This window comes from Geotrypetes seraphini, chromosome 2 (genome assembly GCF_902459505.1).
Source record: "Geotrypetes seraphini chromosome 2, aGeoSer1.1, whole genome shotgun sequence".
NCBI lineage: Eukaryota > Metazoa > Chordata > Amphibia > Gymnophiona > Dermophiidae > Geotrypetes > Geotrypetes seraphini.
The window spans coordinates 512,295,797-512,306,691 of record NC_047085.1 but is presented as its reverse complement, the minus strand read 5'-3'; positions in this window follow the sequence as shown (position 1 = coordinate 512,306,691).

The window sequence follows — 10,895 nt, the reverse complement described above, 5'->3', positions numbered from 1 at the left end:
CCAGCTTTCTGGTATCTTTACATACAGTGGCGTACCTAGCATATGTAACATCCGGGGCCCATCATTTTTTGGCACCCCCCCCCATCTGTAAGAAAAACATGATTTTTAGTAACAAACCACACGTCACACATGAGTACCTAGGAAAAGGCAGCATCTTACATATTGCAGTGAGCAGTACATCAATACACCCATTGTAAAACTAAACAAGCCAGACCAGCACAGATCAATCCTACACCGTCAATCCTAACAGAAAACCATGTCTTTCGAACACACAGAACACAGAAAACACCTTCGCCTAGTAAGGAATATGTAATCACAAACTAACCCCTCCCTCTTTTACAAAACTGTAGTGTGGATTTTAGCTACGGAGGTAACAGCTCTGATGCTCATAAAATTCTGAGCATCAGAGCTGCTACCACCAAGGCTGGTGCTAAAAACGCTTCACAGTTTTGTAAAAGGGGGGATAAAATAAAAATACATAGACAAAGGTTAAATTGAACCAGCAAGAAGCTGGACTCTGCATACAATGCTTCACAGAAACAGTGACACGTCTCCTAAAGCAATAAATAAATAGAAATTTTTTTCTACCTTTGTCTTCTGTGGTTTCTCCTTTCCTCATCTTCTTGTAACTCTCTTCCTTCCATTCACTGTCTGCCGTCTCTCTTCCCCTATATGGCATCTTCTCTCCTTCTATGCCCCTTCCAGAAACTGTATGCCTCCCCCTTCCATCTCTCCTTTCACCCCATTGGTCTGGCATCTCTCTCCTCGCCTTCCCTCTCCCACACCTCTCCTCATAGTCTGGTATCTCCCCTTCCCTGATTCTCTGGCATCTCTCTCCTTTCCTTTTCTTCCATCTTTCGCTCCCCCTCCATGCTCTCACATCTCCCCCTTCCTTTTCCCTTAGACTGGCATACCTTCCTCCTACGCTCCAAGCCCTGGCATCTCCTTTAATTCCCTCCCTCATCTTCCTTCTCCCTCCAGCTGGGTACCGCAACACTCTTCCCTGCAGCTCTGCACTTCCCCACAATTGCCATGCTTCGGTTCCTCTTCTTCCTTCCTTCCCCCCCCCCCCCCCCCGCGGGACCCTGCGGCACCATCAACTCTTACTCCCTCTAATGTCGGCCCTGCAGCTCCAGACTTCCTCGCACCTTCTCCCCTCCCCCTTTGGATCGCTATTATTTTAAATGTTATAGCCGCGGAGCTGTATCCATCAATGGAGATGTCTAACCTCGGCCTGCCCCGGAACTCTTACTGCAACAGTGACTTCCTGTTCCTGCCTAGACGGGCGGCTGCTGCAGTAAGAGTTCCGGGGCAGGCCGAGGTTAGACATCTCCACTGATGGATACAGCTCCGCGGCTATAACATTTAAAATAATAGCGATCCAAAGGGGGAGGGGAGAAGGTGCGAGGAAGTCTGGAGCTGCAGGGCCGACATTAGAGGGAGTAAGAGTTGATGGTGCCGCAGGGTCCCGCGGGGGGGGGGGGGGGGGGGAGGAAGGAAGGAAGAAGAGGAACCGAAGCATGGCAATTGTGGGGAAGTGCAATCCCCCCAGTGCGTCCCCTTACCTTACCGACGCGTGTGTGCGCTGTGAAGAGAAACTTTGCGCTGCGATGTAATATTTTGTGCGTGAGCGCAGGCCAACGCAGCTTAGCGGGAACACTGCACCCAACCCCATTGATTTCATCTTGTTTAGTAGCCTGCGGTGTGGGACGCTGTCAAAAGCTTTGCTGAAATCCAAATATACTATGCTGAGCATTCCAAAGTACAGGATCAAGCAGATTCAAATGGAACAAAACGCAGCAGCAAGATTTCTGCTGTGAAAATGGAGGCGGACGAGTGCCACCCCGCTACTCCTGATTGAAAGCAGGGTGAAATTCAAGATCTTTATCTCAGAATGGCAATAGCTAGCAGCAAGACACAATACCATACACCAGCACACGCCCTACGCTTGAGCCAAGAATCTCTGTTGGAAATACCCTCCTTCAGAGACATGAGATAAAAAGCATCAGGACAAAAATGTTCTCAGTGATAGCTTCAATGTGGTGGAACTTCAGAAGGAATTAAAACTAGGAAACGTCACTGGAAAGTTCAAGAAAGGGATAAAGACCCTCCTCTTCATAGACTGCTTTAACTAATAAAGCAACATAAAACACGACATGGAGCATGAGGAAAGTATGGCACAGTGGTTAAAACTACAGCATCAGCACCTTGAAATTGTAGGTTCAAACCCACGCTACTCCTGCCCATCAATCGCTGTTCCACAATTGACCAGAGAATCGGCCACCAGCCATCCAGTCAGTATTACTGCATCTCCCACTTAATCCCCCCCCATTGCCCCATATACATTATATAGATTGTGAGCCAGCTGGGACAGACAGGGAAAAATGCTTGAGTACCTGAATAAATTAATGTAAACCATTCTGAGAACGGTATAGAAAATTAAAGAAATAGAAATGTGTGCAAATAAGTAGGATTTAGTATGAACATAGTACACGATACCAGTATTTGATGTGTAAATACGTAGGATGATTGACTAGGGTATGAATGTGTCTGTATTACATAAGAACATAAGAGTTGCCTCCGCTGGGTCAGACCAGAGGTCCTTCGCGCCCAGCAGTCCGCACCCACGGCGGCCCATCAGGTCCACGACCTGTTAAGTGGTTCCTGCCTTTTCCTATAACCTATCTCTAAATCTATCTGTACCCCTCAATCCCCTTATCCTTCAGGAATTTCTCTAAACCTTCCTTGAACCCCCGTAGCGTGCCCTGCCCTATCACAATCTCCGGGAGCGCGTTCCATGTGTCCACCACCCTCTGGGTAAAGAAGAACTTCCTAGCATTTGTTCTAAACTGGTCCCCTTTCAATTTCTCTGAGTGCCCCTTGTACTTGCCGTTCCCCACAGTCTGAAGAATCTGTCCCTGTCTGCCTTCTCTATGCCTTTCAGGATTTTGAAGGTTTCTATCATGTCTCCTCTAAGTCTTCGCTTCTCCAGGGAGAAGAGCCCCCAGCTTTTCTAACCTGTCAGCATATGACAGGTTTTCCATTCCTTTTATCAATTTAGTTGCCCTTCTCTGAACTCCCTCAAGTATTGCCATGTCCTTCCTGAGGTATGGTGACCAGTACTGGACACAGTACTCCAGATGCGGGCGCACCATTGCCCGATACAGTGGCATGATGACTTCCTTTGTTCTGGTCGTGATACCCTGTTTGCTTTCTTGGAAGCTGCTGCACATTGTGCCGATGCTTTCATTGTTGTATCCACCAACACACCTAGGTCTCTTTCAAGGTTACTTACCCCTAGCAGTGATCCCCCCATTTTGTAGCTGAACATCGGGTTCTTTTTCCTTACATGCATGACCTTGCATTTCTCTACATTGAAGCTCATTTGCCACTTTTTTGCCCATTCTTCCAGTCTCGCCAGGTCCCTTTGCAGGTCTTCACAGTCTTCCATGGTTCTAACCCTACTGCAGAGTTTAGTGTCATCTGCAAATTTAATAACCTCACATTTTGTCCCCGTCTCCAGGTCGTTTATGAAGATATTGAACAGGAGCGGTCCCAGTACCGACCCCTGCGAAACTCCGCTCGTGACCAGTGTTCCCTCTAAGCGGGCGGGTGTTGTGAGCAAACTTTTTTCACCGTGAGCCAAAAATATCGGGCGCCAGCAAGTTATGAGCCAACTCGCCCGATTCTCCTCTCGCCGCCCTGCCATCTGCCGTACGCCTCTTCCGATCGTGCGCTGTGACGAGAAACGTGTGCGCTGCGATGTAATATTTTGTGCGCCAGCGCACGCCAGCGCAGCTTAGCGGGAACACTGGTTCAAATGGTTTTATTTATTTCCCCAAATTTATTTTTGTTATACGCATTGAAAATATTTGATATTGCGTTTAAATCAAAATCTCAATAAACTTGAAACGAGTGCCCGTGAGATTGTGGGAGGGTTAAATACTCAAAACTTAGAAGTTTTTGCTACGCCAGCTTTCTGGTATCTTTACATACAGTGGCGTACCTAGCATATGTAACATCCGGGGCCCATCATTTTTTGGCACCCCCCCCCATCTGTAAGAAAAACATGATTTTTAGTAACAAACCACACGTTACACATGAGTACCTAGGAAAAGGCAGCATCTTACATATTGCAGTGAGCAGTACATCAATACACCCATTGTAAAACTAAACAAGCCAGACCAGCACAGATCAATCCTACACCGTCAATCCTAACAGAAAACCATGTCTTTCGAACACACAGAACACAGAAAACACCTTCGCCTAGTAAGGAATATGTAATCACAAACTAACCCCTCCCTCTTTTACAAAACTGTAGTGTGGATTTTAGCTACGGAGGTAACAGCTCTGATGCTCATAAAATTCTGAGCATCAGAGCTGCTACCACCAAGGCTGGTGCTAAAAACGCTTCACAGTTTTGTAAAAGGGGGGGATAAAATAAAAATACATAGACAAAGGTTAAATTGAACCAGCAAGAAGCTGGACTCTGCATACAATGCTTCACAGAAACAGTGACACATGTCTCCTAAAGCAATAAATAAATAGAAATTTTTTTCTACCTTTGTCTTCTGTGGTTTCTCCTTTCCTCATCTTCTTGTAACTCTCTTCCTTCCATTCACTGTCTGCCGTCTCTCTTCCCCTATATGGCATCTTCTCTCCTTCTATGCCCCTTCCAGAAACTGTATGCCTCCCCCTTCCATCTCTCCTTTCACCCCATTGGTCTGGCATCTCTCTCCTCGCCTTCCCTCTCCCACACCTCTCCTCATAGTCTGGTATCTCCCCTTCCCTGATTCTCTGGCATCTCTCTCCTTTCCTTTTCTTCCATCTTTCGCTCCCCCTCCATGCTCTCACATCTCCCCCTTCCTTTTCCCTTAGACTGGCATACCTTCCTCCTACGCTCCAAGCCCTGGCATCTCCTTTAATTCCCCTCCCTCATCTTCCTTCTCCCTCCAGCTGGGTACCGCAACACTCTTCCCTGCAGCTCTGCACTTCCCCACAATTGCCATGCTTCGGTTCCTCTTCTTCCTTCCTTCCCCCCCCCCCCCCCCGCGGGACCCTGCGGCACCATCAACTCTTACTCCCTCTAATGTCGGCCCTGCAGCTCCAGACTTCCTCCCACCTTCTCCCCTCCCCCTTTGGATCGCTATTATTTTAAATGTTATAGCCGCGGAGCTGTATCCATCAATGGAGATGTCTAACCTCGGCCTGCCCCGGAACAACTCTTACTGCAACAGTGACTTCCTGTTCCTGCCTAGACGGGCGGCTGCTGCAGTAAGAGTTCCGGGGCAGGCCGAGGTTAGACATCTCCACTGATGGATACAGCTCCGCGGCTATAACATTTAAAATAATAGCGATCCAAAGGGGGAGGGGAGAAGGTGCGAGGAAGTCTGGAGCTGCAGGGCCGACATTAGAGGGAGTAAGAGTTGATGGTGCCGCAGGGTCCCGCGGGGGGGGGGGGGGGAGGAAGGAAGGAAGAAGAGGAACCGAAGCATGGCAATTGTGGGGAAGTGCAATCCCCCCAGTGCGTCCCCTTACCTTACCGACGCGTGTGTGCGCTGTGAAGAGAAACTTTGCGCTGCGATGTAATATTTTGTGCGTGAGCGCAGGCCAACGCAGCTTAGCGGGAACACTGCTCGTGACCCATCGCCAGTCTGAGTATTGGCCCTTCACTCCAACCCTCTGTTTCTTGCCCTCCAACCAGTGTTTAATCCATCAATAGACATCCCCTTTCACCTCGTGGTTCCCCAGCTTCTTGAGCAGCCGTTCATGGGGTACCTTGTTGAAGGCCTTTTGGAAGTCAAGGTAAATGATGTCAATGGATTCCCCTTTGTCCCTCTGGCTGTTAATCCCTTCAAAGAAATGCAGTAAAGTTTGTGAGGCATGACCTTCCCTTGCAGAAGCAATGCTGGCTCGCCCTCAGCTGTCCATTGTTTTCTATATGCTCGCAGATGCTGTCCTTAACCAGTGCTTCCATCATCTTTCCCGGAACCGAGGTCAAGCTCACCGGCCTGTAGTTTCCTGGGTCACCCCTCGATCCCTTCTTGAAAATAGGCGTGACATTTGCTATTTTCCAGTCCTCCGGGATCTCGCCAGTTTTTAAGCATAGGTTATATATTTGCTGGAGTGTTTCCGCTATTTCGTTTCTCAGTTCTGTTAGTACCGTTGGGTGGATTCCGTCCGGGCCTGGTGATTTGTCGCTCTTCAATCTGTCTATCTGTCGGAGGACATTCTCTTGGCTTACCTCTATTTGCTCCAGTTTTTCATCTTGATCCCCACTTATGATCTCCTCGGGCTCCGGAACATTGGATGTGTCCTCGCTCGTGAAAACCGACGAGAAGAACTTGTTTAACCTGTCGGCTACCTCTTTTTCCTCCTTTACCACTCTTTTTCTGTCTCCATCATCCAACGGTCCCACTTCCTCCCTTGCCGGTTGCTTTCCCTTTACATACCTGAAGAACGGTTTGACGTTTCTCGCTTCCCTCGCCAACCTCTCTTCATATTCTCTTTTTGCTTCCCTAACCACTCGGTGACATTCCCGTTGGTGTTTTTTGTGCTCCTTCTGGTTGTCTTCAGTCTGGTCCTTCTTCCATTTTCTGAACGATATTTTCTTGTCCCCTATCGCCTTTTTCACTGCATCTGTTATTCACACCGGGTTTTTTGTTTGATTCTTTTTGCACCCTTTCCTAAACCTGGGGACATACGGGTTTTGTGCCTTGTGCACCGTGTCCTTGAGTATGGACCAGGTCTTTTCAACGGTCTCCAGCTTCCCTGAGCCACTTCTGAGTTTCTTTCCCACCATTTTCCTCATAGTGTCGTAGTTCCCTTTTCTGAAATTGAGAGCTGTCGTCGTGGTTCTCTTTACCTTTGATGTTCTTACTTCTAATTTGCACTGGATCATGTTGTGATCACTGTTTCCCAGTGGTGCTATTACTACCACCTCATATGCGGGTCCCTCTAGTCCATTGAGGATTAGGTCGAGAGTGGCATCTCCTCGCGTCGGTTCCGTGACCATCTGTTCCATGAAACAGTCCCTCACAGCCTCCAGGAATTTTGTTTCCCTCGCACAGTTGGAGTGTCCAATGCTCCAGTCTATCCCAGGGTAGTTGAAATCCCCCATCACCACCACACTTCCGCTTTTGCATTGCTGCCTCAATTCAGCCTCCAGGTCCTGGTCTTCGGCTTCCGGTTGTCCTGGTGGGCGATAGTACAGTCCCAGTTTTATGTCAGCCCCATTTCTTCCTGGTAACTTAACCCATAGTGATTCCAAACCGTCCGCCCTTATTGCTGTTTCCATCCTGGTCGAGTGAATGGAGTCCCTTATGTATAGCGCTATTCCTCCACCCTTCTCCTGTAGAGTTGTACCCTGGTAGGACCACATCCCATTTGTTGTCCTCAGACTACCATGTTTCTGTGACTCCAATTATGTCTAGGTCCTCTTTGTTGACTATGACTTCTAGCTCTCCCATTATGGTTCTTAGACTCCTTGCATTTGTGTATAAGCAATTCAGGTCCCGGTTGTTTGCTTTCCCTGCTAGTTTTTCTCGTGGTTTGGTGTTCCCTCCGATCCCCTTGTGGGCTGTCAGCTCCTGAGGTACACTTTGTTCTTCCTCCTGCGGCATGCCTTCCCCGTCCTCAGCCTGCTTCCCCAATTTCACATGTTCCTCTATCTCCTGCTGTTTGTTCTTCTTTTTGCTCTCTAGTTTCACTTGTTCCTTGTACCCCTGTATTTCATCCTTTGGTCCTTTTTCACATTTTTCCTGCTCGTCCTTAAGTCTCTCTCTACTTTTTCCCCCGCTCAGTATCTTCATTTGATACTCTTGTCCGAAGCGTCGTTGTTAGATCGTCTGTCGGCTTTCCCCTTCTCCTCAGTTTAAAGCCTTGTCTATTTCATTCTTGACGTTGTTTGAAAACCATCTCAGAAAACGCTAACTCTGTATTGTAACACCATTACAGAAGCGCGTGTAAACCACTCTGAATTGACTCCCCAGTCACTAGTAGCAGTATAGAAGCTTTGAATAAACAATACATAGGTTGTTATTTTTGTTAGCAACTGCATGTTTAAGAAATGCTTCTTTCCCATTGGAGAACATAGTAGATGACGGCAGATAAAGATCCGAATGGTCCATCCAGTCTGCTCAACCTGATTCAATTTAAATTTTTAAATTTTTTTTTCTTAGCTATTTCTGGGCAAGAATCCAAAGCTCTACCCGGTACTGTGCTTGGGTTCCAACTGCAGAAATCTCCGTTAAAACTTACTCCAGCCCATCTACACCCTCCCAGTCATTAAAGCCCTCCCCAGCCCATCCCCCACCAAACGGCCATACACAGACACAGACCGTGCAAGTCTGTCATCTACTATGTTACTATGTAATTTTTAATATTATTTTCTGATTCTAGATCTTCTGTGTTCATCTTACGCTTCTTTGAACTCAGTCACAGTTTTCCTCTCCACCATCTGTCTCGGGAGCGCATTCCAGGCATCCACCACCCTCTCTGTAAAGTAGAATTTCCTAACATTGCCTTTGAATCTACCACCTCTCAACTCAAATTATGTCCTCTGGTTTTACCATTTTCCTTTCTCTGGAAAAGATTTTGTTCTACGTTAATACCCTTCAAGTATTTGAACGTCTGAATCATATCTCCCCTGTCCCTCCTTTCCTCTAGGACAGGGGTGCCCAACACGTCGATCGCGATCGACAGCTCGCTCGCTCAGGCGACCCCAGTCGATCGCAGAGCGGTTCCCTTCTTCCCTTCTCTTTTTTCCTCTCCTGACTGGCCTGCTCCTGAATTCTGCTGCTGCCTCCACTGCTCAACATTAAAAAAAAAAAAAAAAACGGCTTGGAGAATTTATGCTCCATGGGCTAACGTGTGCTTGTACCGGCTTCCCTCTGAAACCGGAAGTTATGTCGGTAGGGGGGGGAGAGAAGGGAAGCCGGCACGCACATGTTAGAGCCCCGTTCGCGGGCTAAAGTGGGAGACAGGTCAGTGAAGCTTGTGATTAGCTCTTCTTGCTGCCAGGTCCTGTCTACTTTCTGTTTCCTCAAAGGCAGGACCCGGCAGCATTTCTCCCAATAGGTCGATCTTGGGCCGATCAGTCTTCCTCTCCCCGACGTCAATTCTGTCGTCGGAGAGGAAGTTCTGGCCAGCAGAACTTCCTCTCCGATGGCAAAATTGATGTCGGGTTGAGGAATGCTGGTGGGCCCAAAGCAAGGAGAGCTTGGCCGGCGGCGGGCGGCTTTGGGGGCCTGTTATCTGATGGCAGTGGCAGTGGCTTGGGGGAGGGCAGGGAGGGAGAAAGAGGGCAGGCAGGGAGTCAGAAGGAAAGAAGAGAAACAGAAAAAAAGAAAAGGGGCATGAAGAGAGAAAGAAAGGGCAGGGAGAGAAGAAGAAAACGTTGGGGGGGGGGAATGAGGTCAGGAGGAGAGGAAGCATACAGGCTAAAAGAAGGGAAGAAAGATTGGATGCACAGTCAGAAGAAGAAAGTGCAACCAGAGACTCATGAAATCACCAGACAAGGTAGGAAAAATTATTTTATTTTATTTTAAATTTAGTGATCAAAATGTGTCTGAATTTATATCTGCTGTCTATATTTTACAATATGGTCCCCTTTTACTAAACCGCAATAGAGGTTTTTAGCGCAGGGAGCCTATGAGCGTCGAGAGCAGCGCTGGGCATTCAGCGCAGCTCTCTGCGCTAAAAACTGCTATCGTGGTTTAGTAAAAAGGGAGGGGGTGGGTATTTGTCTATTTTTGTATGGTTGTTACTGAGGTGACAGTGCATAGAGTCATCTGCTTTGACCTCTTTGAAAAAACCCCGGAATAGGAATGATAATTAACAATTCTATGAGTACAGTGTGCGTTGTGTTTTTTAAAAATTTTATTGTTGGTAGATCATTTTGACTTGGTCATTTTAAAAGTAGCTCGCAAGCCCAAAAAGTTTGGGCACCCCTGCTCTAGGGCAGTGTTTTTCAACCTTTTTTGGGCAAAGGCACACTTGTTTCATGAAAAAAATCACGAGGCACACCACCATTAGAAAATGTTAAAAAATTTAACTCTCTGCCTATATTGACTATATATAAAGTAATTCTCTTGAATAGGAATCAAATAAACACAAAGAAAGTATTTTATAATTACTTTATTATGAAATAAAAATTATAAAATACTTTATTCAATGCGAAACCTGGGCCTGTTTGGCTGAACACAAAGCTGATATTCTGGCTGGAATCGAAGAAAGACACACACGTAGCTCTTCGTCAACAGCTCTCAGTCTCTCTCTGTATTTGGTTTTTATAGCATACAAAAATAGACAAATATACCCTCCATCCTTTTTATTAAACCACAATAGCAGTTTTTAGCGCAGGGAGCTGCGCTGAATGTCCAGCGCTGCTCTTGACGCTCATAGGCTCCCTGCGCTAAAAACCACTATTGCGGTTTAGTAAAAGGTGACCATATTGTAAAATATAGACAGCAGATATAAATTCAGAACTGTGCATAGTAAGTGAAGGGAAGTTTTCATCTCTGGGAATTTACCCAGTTAACTATTAAGTTATTTGGGCAAATTCCTTTGAAAACTGTGGTAATACTGCCTCCACTTTGCTAAATTTAAAATAAAATCATTTTTCCTTCCTTGTCTGGTGATTTCTGGTTGCACTTTCTTCTTCTGACTGTGCATCCAATCTTTCTTCCCTTCTATCAGCCTGTATGCTTTCTCTCCACACCTCATTCCCTCCCCCAACTTTTTCTTCCTCTCTCCCTGACCTTTCTTTCTTTCCTTCTGTTTCTCTTCTTTCCTTCTGTTTCCCTGCCTGCCCCCTTTCTTTCTTTCTCCCTGCTGTTCCCCAAGCCACTGCCACTGCCGCTGCCATCGGGGAACAGGACCCACCAATGGATAAC